Raw genomic sequence first — 25900 nt, forward strand, 5'->3', positions numbered from 1 at the left:
TATGGTAGATTTTACTGCTCAATTAGAACATACTATAAAGAGGGCTCCCTAAGAGCTCTCTCTTTATTAAAAATTGCCCAGAAAATTACTCAGGAAATAGAAAAGTGATTTTCTTTTTTTTTCTTTCTCTTATCATACAGTACTCTTATAATCTATAGTTAGACTAGGAAAGCTATTCTTCAATATTCCAAAATTGCCTTTGTTCTTTGGAAAAGATGTTGTGTCAAAGAAAAACTACTTGAATGCTTCTGTAAGGAATGAGAAGGACTAACACATTTTGATCATTTGTGCCCTGCAAAGCTCTGATACAATGATTTAAACATTTGCTTTCTTGCACAAAGAATATACTAAGCTCTTATCTACTCTAGTGATGATTAACAGAAGACTTCAAAAATATTTCTCACCAAGCAGTTATCAGGAGGAAATAGTTTAAGAAGTGAGTGTGATAGGGTAGCTGGACTATCCTATGAAGTCTATCTGTTTCTCTAGGAATCACACCCAAACAGGGGACTAGCTTTGAGTACATTTATAAACAGGTATGGACATTTCTCAGATTGCCACCATTTCAGACAATCCCTGGCTAAATAAACAAACAAATCTCAATGAAATTATTGTGCTGTATCCTATGCTAACTGATCCTTAAGAAGAAGAAGGTAGATATTTGAGTATTAATCACCTACTATTACTGAATCTTTCTGTGGCTTTCCAGAATTGGATAGCCTAAATAATGTTAATTTTCCTCATGTTTCTCTTTACTGAATCATGAATATACAAAAAAATACTGGTCATCACATACAGTTATCGGGAACATCAATATACATTTGCTCTGCTTATTATGTTCATAGAATCATAGAATGCCAGGTTGGAAGGGACCTCAAGGACCATCTGGTCCAACCTTTCTAGGCAATATTATAGTTTATATGTGACGGCTCAGCACCCTGTCAAGCTGAGACTTAAAAATGTCCAATGTGGGGGAATCTACCATTTTCCTTGGGAGACTATTCCAATGTTTGATTGCCTTCATGGTGAAACATTTACCTCTTGTGTTCAATGGAAATCTCTCCAGGAGCAACTTGTGCCCATTACCCCTTGTTTTTCCCATGTGACTCCTTGTAAACAGAGAGAAGAAAACAATATTGTCTCTAGATCAGTAAGCATCAGTCCCACTACACAGAATCACTTAAGAGTTGCCAAGAATAGAGAACAATCTTTTTCCCCAACTTGTATTCCTCATTGTTTATTTTGTGAAACAGTTGATACATGAAAAGAAAACTTGATTATTTAAATACACTGATAACCGTCTTTTCGCTTTGTAGCGTGGTATAAAATGTGGCTAGGAGATATGTTGATTCTTGCAGGAATCAGGGGTAATTTTGTTCCATCTGGAAGAAGTGTGAAATAGTCAGAATTAAGTTTTTACCGCTCATGAGTCATACAAGGTACAAGTGCTTATATGTCTTTCTTCATGTCACACCCAAGCACTGCACCAAGATGCTAGTTTTGTTGTCACTGAGGTTTTGAAAGTAAACCAGGTTAACACTTGAGAATAAGCTAAATTTTCTTTGTTCTTGTGGTTTGCAGTTCTAGAAGCAAAACCAGAAATGTTTTCTGTTTTAACTGGTTGAGCAGACTAGGGATTGATGTGGTTTTGTGGTTTCCTTAGTTGTACCAGGAACTAACCAAAATACCCACTGGTCTTCTTGCCATGTCATTTGCTTCATTAGTTTTCTTGAGTCATTACTACACAATACAATAAGTTTTGTTTGTTTGTTTCTATTTGCATTACATTTTACTTCTCTTTTACAGTAGACTTCAAGCTTGCACTGTATGGATAGTTCAAATGTCATTATTGAGTCATAATCCAATATGCGTCATAGAATTATAAGATGTTAAAGATTAATCTCAGTCCACAGTCTGAGAAGATAAAACCATTAGTTCTTAAACATTCAGCTTTTACCCTTATGCTGTCTTGGTTCGAATTTAATGGTAACTATGTCTCTTTATGGCACCTTCCTCGTGCAAGTAGGACATCTGAAATAGAGGAAAAGGAACTAAATACATTTTGCTCCTGAAAATCCTTTTAGTAGAACATGTATTTCCAGTTGCCTGTATTAAAAAAAAAAAAAACAACAAACAACAAACCAACAAGTAAATTGCAAGTGAATTAGAAATCATTTAATATTCAAAATACTCTTGGTTGAAGAGAGTGTAGTTTGGGAAAGCACTGCTGACGCTTTGCCCTGTTATCCTCTTCCCCAGGCATTTGCTGCTAGTGATGGGATAGTAAGCTAACACAAACTGTTGATCTGAACTCATATGGTTTCTGTAGAGATGAAACAGAACTTTAATATTAAGCTGAAAGAAACAGAAGACTCATGAAGGGGGGAACCTGAAGTAAGTGCAACTCAAACACAACTTCAGAAAGAAATGCAAATATACGAATCAGGCCAATAGTGTAAGAACTTGAGAAAAGGATTTTAGATAAAAGGTAAAAAAGGAAGCAGACACCATATCTGTGAAGAGCTCACAGATAAACACAAACATAATGTGCATAAGATTTCTGGCTAGGCTAAGGCTCTGTAGAACGGATGTCCTCAAAAATAATCAGTGTGAGTTAGCCCTGTATAAAACCAGTTAGAAATGTTAAATACATTCTGTAAAACCTCAAACGTCCCATTCTTGCAAGACATGCATACTGTCATGTTGGATTATGTTTTCAAGAGTAGGATTTCCAGTAAGAAAAAAACAGGGAAGCAAACACAAAGGAACCAACGAAACTTTATGAGGTTCCAGATTGTTCTTGGCCCAAAGCTGATACAACTCTTTTAAAATTAGACAGAAAATAATACCTTGTATCACTGAAATGCAGCTTACATATGTGAGTAGCTGCATATTAATATTATACTGGGAAACAAGGATTTGTTAGGGCTGAAATAGTGGCTCCTGCCAGTGCTAAAGGTCTTGTTTTAAAAGTGGCTTTTTACTCCTTCTACTTCCTAATATTACTGTAACAGGTATGCCTTTCCAGATACCAGTAGCATGATCTAATTTTGGTTCAATTTAAATTTTGTAATATAAATAGTACCCTTCTGTCCCAGTACTGTCTCTGAAATCACCAGCTTTGCTCTTGACCATAGTCATTGCCCACACAGTCCTGCCGAGTGATTTGTCTGTACCACTGTCTCTTAGTCTTCTCTGCCACCAAAAGAGGTGGTAGAAAGGTAATTTTTGTTTAAAAATATGGCTTTCACCAGGAATGCACCTGAATTGCAGGTGTCTTTACTGGGAAATTGAAACAGCTGTAGCCCATCAGCATTGCTCCTGCAATAAAGGAAGAGTTGGGTGGCTGTGAAGAGGCCTCTTCCTGGGCTAGATCCTGCTATAGCTTCCATAAAACAGTAACCTCTTTGAATGATGAAGGTTTGGTGAGTTGGCACCACTTTCAAGGTTAATGAACAACTTCAATGAAAGCAATTAACCCTCTTAATATTCTTGTGAGTGAATAATAGCTGAGGCAGAGCACTGATGCACAATTTTGAAGAGCAGATGATTTGTACCTCACCAGCCTGGACCAGGAGCTGCACAAAACAGGTCTGTCTGCATTGACTCCTCCACTCAGATCTTCTGTGACTGTCAGGGTACTGAACACTACCCACCCAGCTCTGGTCAGCTGTCCTGGCTTATGTAAAATTGTATACAATACAAAATATGGCTTGGGGTTTTTGTTTGTGAGGAAGTTTCTAGCTCCTTTTCAAAGAGGGAAACAGCACCATTTCTGCAGCTAGAATTTTCTTCCAGTAGTATATGAAAACTATTTTTCTTCCTTATGCTGAGTTTCTGGTATTGAAACACCTCCCTGTAACCTGAGTTAATTTACGTTTCAAGTTTTGGTTTGCCTTTTCAGCCTTTTAAAACTTCCATTAAAAGATTTACCTAGTTATTCAAATTATGCTAGTAAATCAGGGCAGTTTATTTCTATTTGTATAAAATCTTTAGTAAATGAACAACAAATGAAATTGTTTCATAAATGAACAGCATCTTTTATGAAGTTAATGAGTTTGTACCTCTCCCTGCTCAAAAGCAAAATTTGACTGTACACATTTTCCATCTATCTTTTTTACATATATATGTACCCTTTACTTATTATTTAAAATTAGCTCCATTGCAACTTAATCAGGTTAAAATTAAGTGACAACAATTTCAATTTTTAACTTTTTCATGTGGCTTTCTCCATCCTGAAAATCTACAAAACCTTGCTTTTTAAAATGTTTACCCTTTCATCGACTTAAACAATTTTTTAAAAGCTTGTTTCAGCTCCACCTCTGTTTTCATCTCCTTTGAGCAATGCCTGGGATCTTGTTATTGCCTCTTTCCATTCCAGGTGCACCTCCATGTGCCAAGCCTGGCTCAGACATGTGGGTTAATTGGCTGCACAGGTGAACTCACTTGGAGTTACCCACTGTTCCAAGTCAGCAAGCCCTGCAGAAAGGTCAAACAAATCAGTTCAAAGGGAAAATATATTTTGGAAGTGTCCATTAACGAAGTATACCTGGGTATACTTTTGTGATCTGACTCTGGTTCCTTCAAGTGATTAAACGCTCCGCAGCACTATTCTTCAACAAATCTTGTTTCATTCCAGTTGTCAATGTTTCTGTCAACTGGGTGGCAGATATTTCACACTAGCCACTATGAAACAAAATATCTGTAACTAAAATTTCCACTTCAACATGACTAGAAATTTGCAAAGAAAAGGTACTGTCAGGCCAGATGAAAACTGAGTACTGCTCTTTCCATCTTATTTGGATTGTCCTTTGTTCTGTACTTCATATCTTAATTCTTAAAAAAAAAAAAAAGCTAAGCAAAACAGGAGAGTTATGTACACAGAGGTCCCTGTTCCTTGTTGCTTTCTCTGGTTATTTTTTTTCCTTTGTGAAAAACATAGAAAAGGAGCAAAAGCACTATCAAGTGGGGGGGGTTAGCATAACCAAATCAGAAGAAAATGGTATTGCTTTGCATGGGGTTTTTGCATGTTTTTTTTGCATGGGTTGCCTGGTACACATGGAGTGAAGCAAAAAACCTTCTGCGCCTTTCACATAAGGGTCAGACATGCTACTACATGTTAAGAAAGTTGTTGAGTACATGCTGCATAAAAGCTAAACAGCAAATAAAAAAGTGGGTAAACTTGCTTGTTTGGTATGTGTGAGGATAGCATAAACACTCTGTTGCTCACATTAGACATGCTTTACCTGCTTTTTTGCATTTGTTTTCAACCAGATTGCTCTGTCCAAGCATGGCTGAAAACACTAGTTAATAAAATCTAAATAGTATTATTCAAATACCCTCTCTATGTAAAAGCAACTGGGAAGGTATTAAGCTTATAATACATTGCTGGTTCCTAGAATTATTCCTATAGCCCAATTTATTTGTTGAAGTTCAAAGACTAGTAAAATGCTAAAATAGTTACAGAATTACTGCATCATTCCTTCACTCCCTTTGCCTCTTTCTGAACCATAAACCTCTGGCTTTGGTTTGAACAAATGTGTGGAAACAATTGCCTGTAATGAGAATGTGTGAAAGGTTTTGAATTTGTCCCATTCAGAATGAAACCAAATGTGAGAACTTCAGACATGGTCCTGCAGTGGAACAACAGCTCTTCAATCTGTTCTATGCTGAGCGAGGCCTGTCCAGGTGCCATTCAAAGAGGTCACTGTGGTTTGCTTGGGAGACTGCCCTTGAACATGTATCAGTACAGCCATATGCAAGAGTGGTTTGTATTTATGTATGTATATTTAAAGATAATTATGATGGGCTCAAGTAATTGTAAAACTTAGGTGTTCTAGCTTGTGCACTTGTTTAGCATGGTTTACATAACCAAAAAATCTTTATTCAGTCTGGTCATTGTCCATTTATATTTTCTGTCTTAATGGGCTTTAATCTTAAATATTGTTAAGATGACACTCACTTTGGGCTCTAATTGCTGCTGGAAGGTATTTCATACAGAACAAAAGATGCACCTTTCCCTAGCCTTTCCTCTTCAGCAAAAGGCCTATCTGTCATTTCGCCTTGTTTTAAATACATATGATCTTATTTTCTAAAAGAGACAGAGCACTTCTTGCAACATAATAAAAAAAGTAGTTGCCAATGTTATTCTAATGATTTAGAATTGGTTTGAGGTAAGTCTTGATTCCAAACTGATTGAAATAAATGGGAATAAGTAGTTTCAGCTGGCTTTGGACCAAATAATAGAGCTTTAATTTACACACATGTAGAGGTCTGATAGGACTTGGAGAATGTGATAGCCATAAGTTCCCCCTATACACTGAGGTCTGTTGGTAACTGTTTCATGTCATCGAGTGGTTTTTACCAAAGAAAGTGGGATAACCAGGAGGGTTTTTTTCCCCTTCAAACTAGAAGGAACAAATAAAGCGCTGGAGTGTAAACCATCTCCCTTTGACCTTTGTCTGCAACTGTATCTCTAACTTTGATGGGTGCTCTATCACTGCATTGCAATAACTGAAGAATGAGGTATAGTAATGGATGAACGATGCATAGTTACCTCCCTGTAATTCCATTAGTGTTCCACTCTCCTGTCCTCTGCAGGAGTTGAAAGATTAACTCAACACTTGCGTCACTAGGGGAAAAAACCATCTCCACAACAAAAGCAAAGCATTCTCATTAAATAAACAAGGGAGGAAAATGTTCAGCACATTAACCTGGAAGCTGACTACTACAGGAATTGCATTTAATACAGTTTTCAATTTCAGTGGTTTTTATATATACATTTTATATTAAAAAATGTGTGGCTGGTGTATTCTGCTTTTGCTTGCTTGTTTCTTTGGAAATCTTTAACCATTTCTTGTTTCTGTGTATGTTTTACAGGTCTAGGTGATTGTTTTGATAGAATCCAAAATATGTTTTTGCATATCTCATGTTGAACATATTCCTAAGCAGAGTTTCTTAACAGAATTTTCCAGTTTAAGCTGATTTAAATCTTTAGAGTGAAAAATAAATATCACACTGTTTCTATCTAAATCAAATGTTAACACTTGATATTAGAAAAAGGCCATTAAAATACAAAGTACCTTCAGTTTGGCAAGTGGCTTTCCTTCACCCTGAAGCTCTGCTATCCATAGACACCTTCAGCCAGGATTGTTCTATCTCCAGTAAGAGAAGACCTTAATCCGGAGGCCTTGGCTGGTCAGAATCTACTAAAAATTATGGAAGATAAAGAAGTCAAGCCTACTGCTCAAATATAAAATAGGAAATTGTTGCTAGACCAGAAATGGAAGATACATTTTTAAAGGATACAGTGACTAGTGACCTGGTAAATGATGACTGTGGCTACCAGTAGTTCCAGTGATCCTCCATTACTAGAAAATATGGAATCAAGAATAAGTATTTTAGGAAATGTGAACTCCCTATTGAAACTGAACCAGGAATTAAACCATTCTAATCTTCCATTTACTGACATTGAGACTAAATGGGTATATTTCTCCCTATCACTTTAATGATGCCCAAAATTGCAGGTAGAAGTCACAGAGCTTCCTACAGAGGCATTTGAGAATGATGGGATGTGATGTTTTACCATGGGATGAGACACATCCACCTGGACTAGTTCCTGTGTGATGTGCTCTAGGTGACCCTGCTCTGGCAGGGGGGTTGGACTAGGTGATCTTTTGAGGTCCCTTCCAACCCCTAAGATTCTGTGATACATGGAATTTGATGAAAACTCATACATTCTCTGATGTGGTGGGTATAAGACAAGTAATAGGACAGGATGTGCAAGCAGTCTTGCTGAATGACCCAGAATGCTCCCTAATTCCTCTAATATAAGAGACACGCTTTTGTTACTGGGCTGAGGGACTAGTTTTAATCATGTGAGTGATGCATATCGTACTATGGAGGGGTGTGGCTTCCTCAGGAAACTGGGGTAGAGGAGGAAATAAGCAATATGCTCTGAGTCATCACCTGCCTGTCTTTGAGAAGGCCATGAATGGCACAAGATGCAAACTGCATTGATTTCACTAGTAGTGTGTGGACTGGTAGCTCCTGCCTATATTTATGAGGGTAAGGATTCAGGACTCCCTTTTAATTCCATTGCTGATTTATGGCAAAAGAGAGGCAATTAGATGTACTTTGAAGAGGCAATCTGAGGTCAGTCCTGTAAATAGTTGATATCTGAAAAAATTTCTGATATATTATTGTACATCAGAAGTATTTATGCTCTGTGTGCAAGTGACACAGAATGATTCTCTGTACTAGCTTTTTAGAAAAGCTACTGCTTGGTAATGGCTGCTGCACTTTTTGGAAGCCAATCTCTGTCCTGCTTAAAGAGTGAGACTGAGATTTTGTAGGTGACATATACTTGGCCCAGAAAGATGTTGAAGCAGTCTTGTTTATCTTCACCATACATTTTTCAGTAAAGATTTGTTGTTGGGAGACTCTAAGCACTCAAAAAGAAATAAGCATTTTATTAAATTATTAAAAGCAAACCCTATTGTCACTATCCAGTTTATAATTTCCCTGTGATTCATCGTCCCTGTCTTACTCACTTGAATCACTTACTAGTTTTTCTGACTCAATTATCAGTTTTGTTTTCTCAGTCTTCCTGTTTCCAGCTTAATTCCCAAATTTCTGGCGTACTTCCCTGTGGTGCACTAGAAGGCTCTGGGAGACAAGTAAAATGTGAAAGTAGGAGCACAAAATGCAAACTGTTCTGTTGCCCACGGTTTGTAAGGTAAGACATAAGCAGTGGCTATGAATTTAGTCTTGTGGCGGGGGGAGAAGACAGGCCATTCTCCACATCAATAGAAAAATGTCCAGAAGAAAGGCAGAGCTCTTTGTAGGGTGGGAATAGATTAGGTAACGTACTGATACGTGGTATTTTTGTTGTATGTCATGTTTGCTTGTATGTTACTCAGAGGAGATAGTAACATTAGATGCAGCAGGAAGACATGTTTCCTGACATTAGACCCAGTGAAGCCAGATAGTTCCAAATGGAAAAGAAAGGAATTTGTTGTCCTGCAAGTCCCCTTGAGTCTAAATAATCCTAATGCCTATTTACATATGAGGTCTGAAATCATATGCTTTTATGGTATCCAATTTGTTATTAATATAAATATAGTATAATTAAATAATACATAACTAATGTAAACAAACATGCTATTCTTAGAGAAAAGAGTGTACCTGGAGTTACAGATTTAAACAGAAGGAAGAGGACTGGAGAGTATGTATTTCAACTCAGCTGTGTTTCAGAAGGGTTTGAAAAAAATTTGTTCTTGGAAACAATGAGATACAAACCTGTTTGCATAGTCAGTCTCCAGCCAGAAAGGATTCCTGTCAAGTGAAATATTAACCCAAAGGAATGCAGTTTTCTTAGGGCAGTGAGCTCTTGGCTTCAAACACACCTTTAATGCAGAGTTAAAGTGACCATTTAAAAAACATATATGCATTCAGAGGACTGGATGGCTGCTGAACCAGAACAGAATTATCCTATCTTTTAGCTACAGCTTATCTGTTTGTAACTGGCCTGGTTCTGTAGTGTTAAAAAGTAATTTCTAGCTGTATAGTGGCCAAATGCCTATTACTTTGGTTGGGTCATTGCAGCAGGCAGGTGTTTATATTAGGCAAACTATCATAGCAGCTGGGAACTCTATTAGCAATCCTAATGTTTCAGGATAGAGAGAGCTCAAGGAAAATTTCCTTCAGTTCTCTTCTCTTGGAGAGCAGAAGCCCTGTGGGCAGAAATGATCTTCCTAAGCAGGGTCAAATTTAGACTGGATCCACAACATAGGCAGCATGAAAAATGCAGCACGAAGAGCTCTGAGGCTGCAGAGGGCGATTGGTGTAAAGAACCAAGCCCCATTCTTTTGCAGCATGATGTGCTAGATCTTCTAGTGAGTGCCAAGTCCAAGCTGCACCCATTGAACCCACCAGGTCATTGCTACTCCAGGAAATGCTTTTTAGGCTCCAGGAGGCATTTGTGCTAAAATGCCAAAATACCAGCAGAACAACTCCTAGTTCCTCCTGCCGAAAGAGAAAGGGTGAAGCCTCTAAAGCACAATCCAGATAATTTTTTTTTTTTTGGTGGGTTTTGTTTTGGTTTGGTTTGCAGTGATACATGTGCAAAGTGTAACTTTCTGTCCCTCAGCTGTGATGCTTTGTGGTGTTCTTATAAACAAATGCGGGAGGCTCAATTGTGCTGGAAGACACAACTGTGGAATTATTTTAAATATATATATTGCATGCGTTCATTTCTCTGCAGAGTGTGTTTTTCCTCTAAGAACCCTTCACTTCCCAGTGGCTTGGTGACACTCGAGATATTAACAGTAGGACTGGTTTGCTGTTCTTTGTTGTGGGTTTCAGTCCATCCAGAGGTCCTTGTACATTCCTTAGGACTAGCACCTTCTTGAGTAGGAAGTTACGGAATTGGGAGATGGGAGGGCATAAGCACTACATCCCAAATCCTGACCACTTGTGACACTGAAATGGGAATTTACTCGTGGAAGGTATATGATATTACATGAAAATTGAAAGGCTTTATTAATATAATGTTAAAATTACCATTGCTAGGAAGCTGGGTTAATGCACTCAAAAGAATGAGGCAGTTCCCTCTACTGAGCTTTTACTTCCTATTTTTCACAGGATCATTCCAACATTCATTTCTCTTTGGACAACTTTGTAGTTGTAGCAGAGAGAATTATAAACAATTGCCTCTATAGTTTCTTCTCATATTAAATGTGTGACTACAGCCTCTCTGTTATGGATAGTGTCCAGGAAGTGTCTCAGCTCTTATTAAACATAGAACACTATATGTATTACATAGAGTCACTTGGCTGTCACATATTGTTATGTCATTGTCCTGGTCTGAGTAATCTTTGTTGTACTGTCAACTACTGTATATTTGTACAGTACATATTGCAGACAGGATGCAGCCTAGTTCAAGCCTTTTTCCAGTGATATTTCTTCTGGTAATATAAAAGGAGATCATTTAGTAATCTGTAATTCAAGTGCACCCGGTGGTTAAAGTTGTCGCAGCACAACTAGGAAGAAAATAAACTGTTTGAGGCAGCGGTTATTAGTTTTAATGCAGAATCTCCTTTTTTAAAAAAAACACACAAAGAATATTACCAGTAGATATAAATACCCACTGATTCCATGTTCCATTTGGCTAGTTCTGGTTTTATGTAAAAAAAAGCAAACAAACAAACAAACAAAACCAAAATAAAAAACACCAAACCAATAAAACAAGAAATCTCAACCCCCACAATGAAGATTATAAGGTGATAGACAAATTAAATAATGGGATTTCAACTTGCATAAACCTATGAGAAAATGCAGGCCTTGTAACTGGGAAGACTGAATGTAAAATAAAAATAAGAAAACCCAGATATCAGAGAAATTCACCCCCAAACTCATGGAAACTCTATCCTGTTGTTTTGTCTTTGTTATGACAAAAGATGAGCAGATCGTTTTATTTGTGATCCAAATAGAAACACATGCCAATGAGATCTGTTCCATGCCAATAGTTGTTCTTACTATGAACATGTTTACGTTTTATTTCACTGGGCTATTTGCTGCTTTATATAAGCTACACCAGCTGCTCTTGCTCTTGCACAACAGGTTACTGTATGAAGAACTCTGGTTTTCCCTAAAGCACATAACACTTTCTAGAATCTGGATAATCAAGTCTCTAGGAAGTGACTGTAAGTGATATTAAAACTACAGTAACTGAGAACAGAAACAGCCTTGAAGAATTGTACTGAAAAGCTGCTACTCTAGGGATGATTGTGGTTATGGGTAGCTGGTTTTTTCAGTGTGTGTAATATATGTTCTGACATTCTCTTACCTGCTACACTTTTTCTAGTATTTGCTGCTTTCCCTAAGATTTGATCTACAGCACACCTGATGAAAAATACTAACAATAAACTTAAACACTGAGCAAATTTATTGTTTGCTTTTTATGGCAATGAAATACAGTGAAACAGTTTAAATCTACTTTAAAATAAACTCCCTGATTCCTCTTTTTTGCATTTCTATGACAGGTTTCATGCTCTGTTTTCTTGGCAACCTTCTGCATGGGAAAGCAGCATTATGCAAATTAAAATGCAAATGGCAGTCACAGTGGCAAAATATGACACAATTATTCTTGACATCTTGGGTGATACTGGTTAGGGCATGCTATCACAGAACTGAAACAAGTTCTTTTTCTCAGCTGTAAACTCTGCCTCAGCTACATTTTAAAACCAGTTTTCCTATGATTAGGATGCAGGATGGCTGCAAAATACTACTAATTCCAAATTTAGGAATGCCATACTTAACTTTGCTGGTTTTGACAAGGAGTAGGTTAAATAAACTGCCCGTGAGTATGAGGTTGTGTAGGCACTGCTGCTGCAGGAAAAAGTCGAAGTATAATTGGTCTGAGGGTGTGGAGAGAAGCAGCAGGGGATGCTGGTAGGGATAGTAAAAGCTCAACAGGGTTACAGAAACCTGCCAAATCTCCATCCTCACTACAGGGAGCTCCTACTGCTGCCAGGGAGTAAGGAAAACAGATGGCTGTTCCTTTTGAAGCCACTAACATTTATTTCTGTGCCTGTTGTGTATTTTTTTCTTTTTCTCCTCAAGTTTCCAAGTCCTGCAGGAGCTTGTGGAGCAGCAAGGCATTGGCAGACATGTTGGAAGGCAGCCATGCAGGCGGGCGAGTTTCATCTGAAGATGATGGTTGCTTTGTTTTGTTTTTCCTTTTCCCCAAGCTGCTCCCACAATTTGGCAAGTGGATGTCAGGATTAGAAATAGTGGGATTGGAGAATATGCCAGAACCTATTAGAGGCAGACACAGAGCTATAGTAAATGGGGAGATGGAGCAGTGCCAGCAGGAGCGTGGGTGTGGGGGTTAGGATTCAATTAGCACAGCCGACCACACATACCCTAACACGGGCACTTCACAGTTACATGCTGAACTGTCCTCTCTATTTGTGCCTATTTGAGGTGGGGTATAGCTGATTTGGAGACAGGGCTTTATTTTTTCATAAAAAACAGCAATTATGTGGATCCTGGTAAGTCTGTAGTGTGAAGTGGTTTCACAGAACACTCTAAATAAAATATCTGTATCTAAACCAGAATAGCATGAGATGAAAAATAAATTAATGTTTATGTTTCCACTGTATTTAAGCTACTCTGAAGGACTGTGAGACTTATTTTCCCTTAGCTTTCTGGACCTTCTAATGCATTTGTATGCTGTTGTGAGGAGTAAAAAAGCACTGGTTTCAAAGAAGACAGAAACATGTAGGATGTTTAATTTTACTTTTAGAATATCACTAAGAGCTCAAAGAAAGATGTGGGCTTGGGCTGAGGTAGCAATTCAACGAAATACATGCATAGGTTGACACGCAGGGTACTGATGGCATATGACTGACTGACTCGTCACCTATCTGAGGGGATAAAATCTGCCCTTGTGCACATTTCTGACTGATGAGAGTAATTCATGCTTTTAACAGATGTTTCTGATTTAGGTCAATGAAAGCTTATGGGAGCATTTTCTAGTCTCCGAGGGAGGAATGCCAGCCCCATCAAACAAGCAAATTTGGAGGCTGGCATCTGAATTGAGTGGCAAGGCTGGATAATTTCCTTTGGCAAAAGCTGTGTGCCGTCATTATTCTATGACAACCTAAAAATTTAATAATAAGTACTGACTTGTTATTTTTTTGCATCTCCTGCATTTAAGCCTTGAGCTACTATTGCCATCTACCAAGAAAGACACCAAAGCCATTTATTCTAAAGGCCTTTCTGGCTTGTCCAAAATAGCACAAAATTCCCAACCCAACAAAATATGATGCATACAGCTGCCCCATCTACATGAGTAATTGTAACAAATATTTCTAGATGCATAGCCACAAAACAAACTCAAGATGGCTCTTTGTTAGCTGACACTTGCTTTTTAAAAATTATTGCTATTGTCATTAACATCTTAAAAGCCAAGCAATGGGACTCTCTGGTACAGGCCAAACACAGTTGAGAGGAGCTCAGTCAGTAAAAGATTAAAACCAAGTTCACGGTGTTTGTCATCAGAAATTACACCTTGATTTTTGTCCACTACATTCTTACTTCAAATTCTTATCGAATTTCATCTGCATGATGCTTAAGTCCAGTGTTTCTTGGAGTTTTAGTTTGGCAAAGCACAATATCTAATTTGTTTTACACCTACTTTGTAAGATAGCCTGAAAATCAGTAACATTTCTGGAAGATGCAGAGTTTCATAGTATCAAAAAATACATTCAGCCTTCTCATTAGAATCTTCAAAAGCGATTTGACAGCAAATTTTTGGCACAGGATTAGTGGGAGTCCCAAGGGACTGTGGTGCCCATTTCCCCATCAGGCTGTGTCAGAGAGTTGCCAAGTTATGGGCAGGGAGAGCACCTTGCTTAATTTTCTTCTTCCACACTGCAGCTGAATCTAGCCCCAAATCTGGCATTCAAGTCATTAAAGCATTCAGAAACCACTTCTGAAAAAATTAAGTGCCAAAATTTGAAAATATTCATTAATTTCACTGATGTCAGGCACTATGTCCATAACAATGCTCTGTGTGTCTGAGTATTGGGAACTCCAGCTGAAGCAAGGTGTAAGGTCTTCAAGGCAGATCAACAAATGAAGGGAGGAAGATAATAAAGGGACTCTGAAGAACAGTTATTGCTATGGTCAAGGATCTCCAACAGGAGCATCTACAACTTTCACAGAGATTTGTGTCTAATTTATATCATTTTACATTTTTCTGTGATGGCATGGTTTATCATAATTCTTTTGTCAGCCCTCTTGTATATGAGCCTCATGCGAGAGCTAAATTTAGCATAAAATAGTCATAGTGCATTAAATCACAAAAATAAAAAAATCTTATTAGTAAGTCATTGAAATGGGATTTATGACTCAATTCTAAGGTACTTTAGAGCTATAGATTAATATTTTTTATTAGTGCTGTAGAATATGTTCCACCAAACTACCAGTAAGTTTATGATAACAGACAAAACACCTGTTGACATCGATAAACTCTACCTGGAACTGAAATTATCATTCTGTAAAATACAAAACATTTGTCAAGAAAGGGTGTAGTATAAATATAGACCTTTAATTTATGGTTTCTACTTAGGAATGGTCTGTGATTAAAGCACTATGTTATTTCTTTACTTGTAGCCCTGAGTAACCCTATCTCCCTTGCAGTCTTTGAACCTCCAAGTTGCTGAAGGATCTGGTGCAGATTGCAGAACACAAATGAACATTTGAAAAGTAATGGCAAGGGTTTTCTTGGGTCATTAATATTAACACCATTGCATTGTGGAATTAGAAATAAGAGGGGCGTTCCTTTGTTACTCTCAATTCTCAACAGTCTTGGAATTCTATTTTTTATGTGCTGTAGATAAAGGCTTTATTCCCTGCAGAGAGAATCAACACTTTCTCCAAGCCCTTAACTTACAATGTGGTATAGTGGTATACGGGATAAGAGATACTGGACCTCTTGCAGTGAGTCTAGTTCCCTGTCGTGATGCTGCTGTTTATCTCATCTCCCCTAGCTTGTATTTTTGAAGATGTACTCATGAGTTCAGTTCCCATTTTGTGCAAGCCTGTTGATACGTGCAACTGTGCTGTCTCCTGTTTGTTGGGACAAGATGGACAACCTAGTTCATTGCTATAACGCAATTTTAGTATTAGATGCTGTTTCTGTGCGAGAACATCAGCATTTATCTGTGGGACTGCTCCTTTAACTGTCTTGTGTGTCTAAGTGTAATACAAATTAATGCTTCATAGAGGGTAACAAATTCTGGCAAGAAGTGCTGTGTAATGCCCTGCTCAGGCAAAGCATTATTAGTTGAGTGAACAGGCAGGCATAAGAAATTTGGAAACTCTGAAATGGGATGAAAAGCCTTAGATTTTTCCTTCTTGTAGCCTTCCACTAGTGCCTACAGAGTGTAAAAAGCACAAGTCATGCATATTTTATCCTGCAGTTGAGGAAGATGTGAAACCACATGGCGGTGGTTTGGGAGTGTGAGGGGAATTAATGTTACCAAACTGAAAATGTGGAGTAAATTACTTGACTCCAGCCATACAAGGGGGCTGGAGGGGCTTTGTGCTTTCTCACTGGTTTGACTCTGCAATGGGAAAATGTTCTCACAGCTGGGGAATTTATAATCTCCTAGCTGCAGGCTTTGAACTGAAAATACACACTACTCTCAGAGCTAGGTTCCTCAGGCCCTAATGTGGGATTATGGTGATAACTGTATGGTTTAATAAAATGTCATAGCTGGGCTTTGAGAAGGAGCTGCTCAGAGGATGCCAGCATAAGCACTGGCAATGACAATGGGACGTGCAGCTCTCAGCACTGCTTAGAGAAGAAGGCAACAAGCCAGCAAACAGGCAAAGCTTCTAACAGCTGCTGAGGTTTTAAAACTTGGGAGATGTTTAAAGCCAGATTTTTATAAAAGCTGACATGGTAAAGTCTTGTGGGTTTGTTTCATAGGCTGCATTGCATAAAGTGGTGAGGCACTTTTGTGTAGACACTGAAATCTATTTCAGTTCCTGGGTTGGTGGGGTGTGTGTGGAAAAGAAATCAAATGTTTAATCAAGGCACTGTTCAAATTTACAATGTGTGTGAAGGTGGAAAACCTGTTTGAAAATACTTCTAGAGGCAGTGAGTGAAATCCTGCAATGATCACTTCAGGGGAAGAGAAACCCTAATGCATCCAGTAAATCCTCCAAGATTTCGTTCTCTCGATTTCCTGTTCAGAGCTAGAAACAGAGGAGAGAAATGCATCTTGTGGTTTCCCCCTTCTGCTCATGTTCTGGTGTAGAAAAACTCAGAAAGCCCCAAAAGTTTCTATTTGTTTTGGTCACAAAGAAAACCTTCAAAATCTGATGCCTTCAGGGAGAAATATTTTCACAAAATGCAATGGGACTACTTTCATCCCCTGAACCTCCTTTCAGCATTACAGCCTACTTCTCGTTTTGACTCAGTTACCCAGGCATGGGGTCATTGACCATGGGGTGAAACCAGAGCATTTTCAAGATAATGTGCTGAAATCCAAGTATGGACCAGAAATTGCCCAGTGACCATCAACCCTGAAATAATTTCAAACGTCACTTGGAAATGCTGCTTCTTAAATGCTGGAAATGTCTTGCAGCTATAATGGGAAGCTGATAGTGTCCTGCAAACACAACCATCTTGGGTCTGAATGTATGTTTAACATTAAGAAGAAGCTACAGAGATTCAGAATCACACCAACAAATGTTTCTTCCATGCCACACTAAAACTCTTGCTTGTGTACTGTGTACAGGAGTCCATAAGAATTTCACCTGGATGAAACTGGATGAAACATAACAACTGTTTTTTTTATTTTAAATGTTCTAATATTGTTTCATTTTTTAAAATAACATTACTGGACAATAATACCAATGGAGTTCTGTAATGATTTCCACAAACACCCTGAAGCAATGTTTACAGAGGCTATGCTTTGTACTAGCTGAAGTTATGTTGGTGAGAGTTTGGTAACACAAAATTAAGTGATATTCATCATGCAGGCTTTGCTGTCTGGTGAGCTGGTGGAAAGTGAAGAAAAAGGAGGAGTGTGTGCGTAAGGATGGCTATTCTACAGCAGCAAGCCAACTATGATTTCAGCAAACATACATCTAATTTTGTCTAAGGGGGTCTGAATTTGCACCTGGGTTCCTGTATATATATGGATTAATTGAGTCTGAAACGGTAAAACTTTTAAGAAGTTTCAAGTTTTTTCTAGACGTTATTTGTGAACTGCAGCTTTCCACAAACCATTACAACAAGCATGAAACCAACAGAAATCCTGCTAGAAGTGAAGCTCCACATGATTTGTCTGCTTCACTTTAGCAGGGTGCAGAGTTACAAGAAAACTGAGCAACTGAAATATGGGTCACATCTCTGGTTGGCCTTAGGGCCAGCTGCCACTTGGCATCCATGAATTCACATGAGTCATCTCAATGCCTAGGGGAGGAGGTAGCTCCATGGGTTAAGGTAACACAACAGCTTGTTGGAAATCAGAGCAGAGAGAGGGCCATGCAGAAGTTTATAAGCAGAACAGGTGGCAGAAATTAAGGGGTAATCACAGATTTTAAATTAAAAATAAATAAAAAATACTCTCTGGAGGCTGCATGGCCCCAAAATCTTATGCTGGGTGCAGGAAGGCAATGCATCTGCCACACCTTGGCAGGCTGTTCTGTATCCAGAAAGCCTACTCAGTCTTCTGCAGAGGATTTATTTGCTTCACTGAATGTCCACCTCCTGCATGTACACATTAGTAGCCAGCTCCTGAAGACCTGGTGTGAGTGCAATGGGGTTTTGGTGTTGTTTTTTTATCCTTTGAATAGACTTTTGGGATACGTATTGCAATTTCTTGGCTGCATACATAGTGTAATGAGAAACAGATAAGAAATGAGCTGGATAGTCTTGCTGCTTCTGATAATACGGGGTTTAAGGATGCAGGTCCTTAACTGCATGATGCACTGCTCTTAGGTCTTTTTTCAATACTGAGTGTTAAATGTTTGCTACCAAAAGGCCAAACTGGCCTGGTGAAACAGGTTAGTGTCCTATGCTGTTGAAGCAGCAGTGATCCTGAGCAGCATAGGGAGGTCTAGAAAGCAAAAGCACTTCTATTCTTTATGAGCTGATTATTTGTATAAGGAAAAAGAATGGAAATACGTGAATGGAAAAAACTAACTTTCCTGTATTTTAAGAGTCTCTCCAGGTCTCATCTACAGGTCCTCAGTGTGGCAAGACTCCATTATTTCAGATAAGATTTTATCCTTGCATGCAATTTGTTTAGCTGCTAAATAAGGAAGCAGACAAAGGAATTTGTCAAATACTTGATTTCATTTATAGTACTTCCTCTTCTTTCCCTGCTTCCAGTTTTGCCCTTGCTTCAGCTGTGAAGTGCTGGTCTTTCTACTTGCCTTATCTGAACAGTTGTAAAAAACTTCTCTGTACGTCTTCATTTTACCTCCTGACCTCGGTGCCAGGGAAGATCATGGAGCAGGTCATTTTGAGTGTCATTATGCACCATATACAGAACAACCAGGTGATCAGGTCCAGTCAGCATGGATTTATGAAAGGCATGTCCTGCTTGACAAACCCAATCTTCTTCTATGGGAAGATACCGTTATCTGGTAGATGAGGGAAAGGATGTGGATGCTGTCTACCTGGACTTCCATAAGGCCTCTGACACTGTTTCCCACTGCATTCTAAAGAAAAAACCTGGCTGCTTATGGCTGGGTAAAACACTGGCTGGACAGCTGGGCGCAAAGAGTGGTGGCGAATGGAGTGAAATCCAGCTGGTGGCCTGTCACAAGTGGGGTTCCTCAGGGCTCAGTATTGGGACCACTTCTTTTTAACATCTTTATCAACAATCTTGACGAGGAGATAGAATGCACCCTCTGTAAGTTTGCAGACAACACCAAGTTGGGAGGGAGTGTTGATCTGCTTTAGGTTAGGGAGGCTCTGCAGAGAGACTTAGACTGGATCGATGGGCCAAGGTAAATGGTCTGAGCTTCAACAAGGCCAAGTGCCGTGTCCTGCACTTGGGCCACATCAACCTCATGCAACACTACAGGCTGGGGGAAGAGTGGCTGGGAAGCTGTCTGGTGGAAAGGGACCTTGGGGTGCTGATTGATAGGTGCTGAATATGAGCCAGCCAATGACATCCTGGCCTGTATTAGAAACAGTGTGGCAAGCAGGACCAGGGAGGTGACCATCCCTCTGTCCTTGGCACTGGTGAGGCCCCACCTTGGGTACTGTGTCCAGTTTTGGGCACCTCAATACAGAAAAGACATTGAGGTGCTGGAGTGTGTCCAAAGAAGGGCAACCAGTAAGCTGGTGAAAGGCCTTGAGCACAAGTCTTACAAGGAGTGGCTGAGGGAACTGGAGCTATTCAGTCTGAAGAAAAGAAGGCTGAGAGGAGACATTATCGCCCTCTCCACAAAGAGGTAAGTTATGGTCTTTTCTCACAAGTAACTGGTGATAGAACAAAAGGGAATGGTCTCAAGGTATGCCAGTGGAAGTTTAGACTAGACATTAGGAACAACTTTTTCACCGTAAGGGTTGTCAGACATTGGAACACACTGCCTAGGGAAGTGATTGAGTCACCATCCTTGGATGTGTTTAACAGTTGTCTAGATGTGGCACTTGGGAATACGGCTTAGTGCTGGCAGAGTAGGGTTAATGGTTGGACTTGATGATCTTAGACATCTTTTCTAACATAAGTGATTGTATGATTCTATGATAGCTTGTTACAGTTGCTTCTTTTACATATGCAGATTGTAATGGAGTTCAGTAAAAGCCTGCATCCAAAACTTAAACGCAAACTTAAGGAATATTATCACCCAGAAGATGACCATGAAGACAGTAAATACATGGAGGCACATGGCAGAGGTAATGTTGGCTATCAACCTGCTGCTGCTTCTGGTGAAGAAAGAGCTAATAGGCCACCAGGTGGAGAGTGGTGTGGTGAGACTGTCCTAAAATCCAGTTAACTTACAAAATTTTCAAAAGTTAAATGTTTGCAGTAGTCTAAAGTAGAAGCCAGCAGAGAAAAGTAAGATTCTGTCTTGTGCCTTGCACCTTCTCAGAGGCACCTGGTGGCAGCGTAGAGGAGCTCTAGCACTTCTATAAATCTGGCGCATTAACCAGATAATTTATAGTCATTACAGTCACTATGTGTTTCAAAAATCCGAGAAAAGAATAGGATGGGGTTATTCCTGGCCAGTGTTTGGAAAGATGAAAAAGAAATAACAGGAAGATGTTTCACAGCTTTTTCAGAACCACAACTCAAAGGAATCATTATAAAGTGAAGAAGTAAAGGCCAGTGTCGCCGCCTTGCACAGAAGGATCTAAAAAGTTTTTGTATTTTCTGTCTCTGATTTCATTACTCCTAATAACTCATTTCCTGATGGAAGGTAAAGAGGCACCTGAAATACAGATTTGAGTCCTTTTAGTTAAACCTTTATCCCTTTGTCATAGCGGGTTTTTTTCTTCTGTAGTTCCATTCATCTGCTCTACTGGAACTTTCAGTCGCACAGTGTTAAAATATGGCTGTTCTAAGCTAATATGCATTAACTTTTTAAAACCTGTTTTATACATAACCTATTGTATTAATATAAAACGTTAAGGCCATTTTTCGTTTCCTGGGAATGGCCCATTACATTGTGAGCAATCTACTCTTGCTTTTTTAGAAAAGACTTTGAACTCAATACAAAAGGAAAATATAATCATGTACAACTATAAAGACTGCTTTTTTCCCTTTTGTGCAGTGTAACAGAGGTGGATGAGTAGCATGGTAATGAAGAGATGGACCGTCTTTATTAGCAGGCTCGGTGAAAGGGTTCTTTTCAGAACTTCAACTTTTCTTCTTAGTTTTCATTACATCTATTCGGCCTCTTTCCTTTTCTTGACTTTCTTTTAAATATGCCTAACAGACTGGCAGAGCCAAGCCAGTTCAGCCTTCTTTCCAAAGAAGGCTAGGTACAAAGTCTAGTGGTTTAGATGCTTCCATAAAAGTTTTTCATATATTTAGAGAAGTATTGCTGTTTGCATTGCTTAGGAACTAGTCAGGTATATATTTCATAGTCATGCTTTAATTTCGCTAAAAACAAGCACAACAAAACCATTGCTATGATGTTTATACACTGTAGTTAAAGGAGGATAATGATATAGGAAGTTTCTTTAAGTGACAAAGTAGAACTAGAAATACCACTTAACCCTCTGCCCTAGAAACTGGTTAATATAGCAGATTTGTAGAGGACTATTTGATGATCTATCACCCTCTTCTACAATGTGCTCCATAACCCTTTTTGATATTTCTCTGCTCCTCCTCCATGCTCCTTATTTTTCTGGTGTTCCTTCCACTCCTTCCACTTCAGTATCCGTTGTTATATAGACAGTTCACTTTTAATCTTGCTCAGTTAAGGAATTCCATTACAATAAAAGGAAATGGCCATGTGATTGCAAAAATTCAGTCTAGGTAGTAGAATGGAGGAAAACTACCATCCCTCCTGTCATTCTGCTGCAGGGGGAGGTATCCCATCAATACTGTGTTGAGTTCTGAGGAAGGAACCGCAAAAATAACTAAGAAACAGGAAGCATCATTTATTATCTGAGGCTGGAAAACTGGAACCTTAGTTTCTTAACTCATACTTATTAATGATGGTATAATAAAGAATATGACAGATAGATAGTGTTTGTAGTCCTCTGTGAAGAACCACTATTGTTGCATTACTCAGAGTAGAATATTCAGTTCCAGAAGTGCTGCTATTTAGCATATGTATCGTTAGTGCACTAAGCTATTAATATCTTGGTCTTGAAAGCATATGGGGTTTATATCAATACAAAAAAGCAAAAGTAAACTAAAAATAAGAAATTAATAATTGTGTAGACTGAAGAGGCTGAAGGATCAAATAATGTCATAGCAAAGTTGATTCCAGTTAGATCTTATGTCATGAATATGATTAGTTTGGTTCAATAGATGATGTCTTCCAAAGAAACCAACTACCTGCTTTGTAAAAGCACTATCCCACTGTATAGAAATAGCATGAAAAGGTGATTCAAGGTCTTTGTTGTAATAGGTGAAAAAACTGAAAATTCATAGAAGTGTGAATTGGTAAGGGGCATTTTGATGAGTCATCTAGAAAGTGCTTTGTGAAGGAAGTTGGACTAGACAATCTCCAGAGGTCCTTCCAGCCCCAGCAGTTCTGTGAGCCATAATTTTGTTCTGCATATAAACTAAATCAAAAGTCACGTAGTTTTTATATTTGACCAATTACAGGAATTTAGCAGGAATAAACAAGAGTGTGTGTGTATATATGTATTACAGCAACAGCATTACCATCCCAGGGAATTATCTACCCCAAACTGATGTTAATTGCATACTTATCAAATCAACCACTACAAAGTGATTTACACAGATATGTAAGAATTTCTTTCTATGCATATGAGAATCTCCTGTCATCATTGGCAATAAGTCTGTTTTTAGCTTTTCATCAGAAGACTACTGAAGAGCGGGCTGTTATTTAAATTAATTGGCTAGTGGTAGATTAATTTAGATAAAAGAAAGCCAATTAAAACAATTTAACTTTTGTTTTTGTTTTACCCCAGGATGGTTACAGTAATCCACTCTTTATTACATAGATTTGTGTTCAGGATGAAAAATATTTCTCTAAATTTTAGTCTTTAATTATAAAACAGACATTTTTGCCAAATGTTATGAACTGTTTAGGTGATCTTCATTGTTTAAAATTCTCTTGATCTACATTGTGTGTAGTCAAAAGAGCATTCTTCCTGGAAATCTGTATTTTTTAATTGGAAAACAATTTTTCTTGGGAATATACCAAGTGTTGACTTTTTGGGCAAGTGTTGATTTTTTTTGATGTTTGAATTCAGGATATGTAACCAGAGGTACCTTCTGTTTCCTTTGGTGTCTTCAGCTACATCTGACTGGTCAGAGATGTAAAACTGTTCTATACCTAGGTCAAGTAATAGCAAGATGTAACTTGTGCACAACTCACATACATGCTCAGAATTGTCTAACAAATTCTTACGTGGTTATTTCAAACTGCCTACATGTTGTATAAAATCATCTTTCTTCGGCTGCCAGTTCTCGCTCTGTTTTTCTTTCTTAAGCATAGTAAGTGTATTACTGGATTGAAGGGATTCTCTTTTTGGCCCAAGTGCCTTCAGATTGAGAAAACTCTTAAGACCATTTTATTATACTGATATGAACGTTTTCATGTAATTTAAAAAGGAATATATAGATTTTACTGGAGTTTTTTTCTAAGTTCCAGATTATTAGTCTCCCATTGAGATGGGATTGATGGGATTGATATGAATTCTATGAATATGCGGGTGTGTTGATGAAGAGTTGCCTGAAATGTAAAGCAAAATCTTTTAAATGCTCTGCACAGAATTTCTCTTGTCCTCAAATAGTTTTCATTCTTTGGTTGCAGCCCATGCCAAGAAGGTATAATTTTTTAAATTAATATTTCATTTGGTAGGACAAAGGCATAAAACCAATTTGCATCATCTCTCCAAATGCTGTAGTATCTTTTCTGAGGATTTAATTATATGAAGTTTCTCAGCCTTACTCTATTTATTACATCTCTTCTAGGTCAAGTGGTATGAATTTCTCCATAAAAAAGGGAATTTGAAACTTGGAGTTAAGCAAGAAGTGTTGCAAACATCAGAATATTGATATACCATTAAGTATATGAAAACAGCCTTGTTTTAGTCTGTTGGTCTGGTGAATGACTTGCAGTACAAGCCAATACATTGTGCCTTAGATCTATTAACTTACATATAAAAGCATTCATCCTGTCAGTTCAAATGAACCTCATTAAGAGCTGTTCAGGTCTAGGCAGCCTATTGGGACAACAGCCAGCTTTGTGTCCATCTGCCTTTTGCTACTTATAGTAAACATTGATGACCCAATAAGAAAGTCTCCACATACTTTGTACTAGTCTGAACAAGACCAGTAACGGATATACGGTATATTCAGAAGGTAAGCTGATGGTAAAGAAAGTGTATGGGCGTGTTCCTTTTGCTTAGAGGAATCTTCATGCTTCTGGGAATATGCAAGTCACACACTACAAAACATTTAGCCTAGCCACACCCATGGTAACACTGTGATCCATCCCCCTTCCAATAACAGTAGAGATAGGATACAATCATTTACAAAATGACTTTAGTCATCATACAGTTTCTGTAGAGTCTGCTGTTGCAATCATCCAGAATAAAACTCATCTCCCTAATGATACAACGAGTGTGCAGACTTCCTGTCTTTTAACTTGCATGGATAATAAAACATACATATTTTTCTGTGTGTTTAATCCAATAAAAGCATCAGGTTGGTTGAAGCACTAAGCCACAGCTGAGTGCAATTGTCCATTCTTAGTTTAAATGTTTGATAGTTCTTGCCTACAACTGACCACACTGGTCCTTTCTAGGTAGCCTAAGAGATGGTGCCAGTACAGCAGCTGGTTCTTATCCAGGAACCACAATTTAGATTCAGGCTAAACAGACCCAAGGAAGGTTCAGCACTACATTGCACTTCACCTATGCAGTTTATTCACCGTTCTCAAACAAGTATGACTCAGCACCACATCAGAGCTGCCTGAAGGTATTGGGTCCTGGTGCTCAGATTCTGGATCATAAGGTTACAGGGACCCTGTGATAAAATGTTCTCACTGGATGGTCAGTGTACCCCAAGTACCACTTGCATGCTGTGCAGCTGATCAGGCTTGCACAGCAAATCTGTTCTGCTAAGTTGCTTGTGTGCATGCAAAGACCTAAAATTTTACTCCCCTCTGAAACACTACCTTTATGTTTTGAACATCTGTTCTAAAAAACTTGGCTAAAATAAGAAAAGGGATAAATCACAAAACTAAATGTGTAGATTTCCAAATGAGAGGAGCTTTATGAAGATGAGGGAGGTAATGCAGTGAGATAAAAAACAGCAAGATAGATTCACTTTCAGATACCACTTTTCCCAATCCAAGATCAGTGCAGGTATGAAACAGAAAGGCATCATGAATTTAAAACCTAAGTTTAGAGTTATTGAAACATATTTTAGATGCTACATATAAATAAATTTAATCATTCACTAGTACAAGGTATCTGCAAAACCAATAGATGAGTGAGAGTGAACAAAAGAATAATTAATATCTGAATGGTAATATGAACAGCCACAAATATTTTAGACAGTATAAAAATAGATGATTGGGCCAGACAGAGAAAAGAGCTAGCATTAGGCATTTTGTTAGTGTTCTCTATAGTTTCTATATATTGTCCTCTGTATTTTCTGTGAAATACATAGACCTTGCCACCATCAGAGACTGAATGGTGGAC

General features: G+C 38.4%; 1 long non-coding RNA gene across 1 annotated transcript in view; it reads right to left on the reverse strand.

Moving 5' to 3' along the window:
• Positions 1-1278: 1278 nt before the first annotated feature.
• The window catches only part of LOC127386311 (uncharacterized), a 50896-nt gene continuing 26274 nt past the window's right edge, over positions 1279-25900 (reverse strand). Inside the window, exon 3 of the long non-coding RNA XR_007889851.1 lies at positions 1279-2031. This is a non-coding gene — a long non-coding RNA (uncharacterized LOC127386311). The remainder of the gene's footprint in view (positions 2032-25900) is intronic.

This window comes from Apus apus, chromosome 6, assembly GCF_020740795.1.
Source record: "Apus apus isolate bApuApu2 chromosome 6, bApuApu2.pri.cur, whole genome shotgun sequence".
Classification (NCBI taxonomy): Eukaryota; Metazoa; Chordata; class Aves; order Apodiformes; family Apodidae; genus Apus; species Apus apus.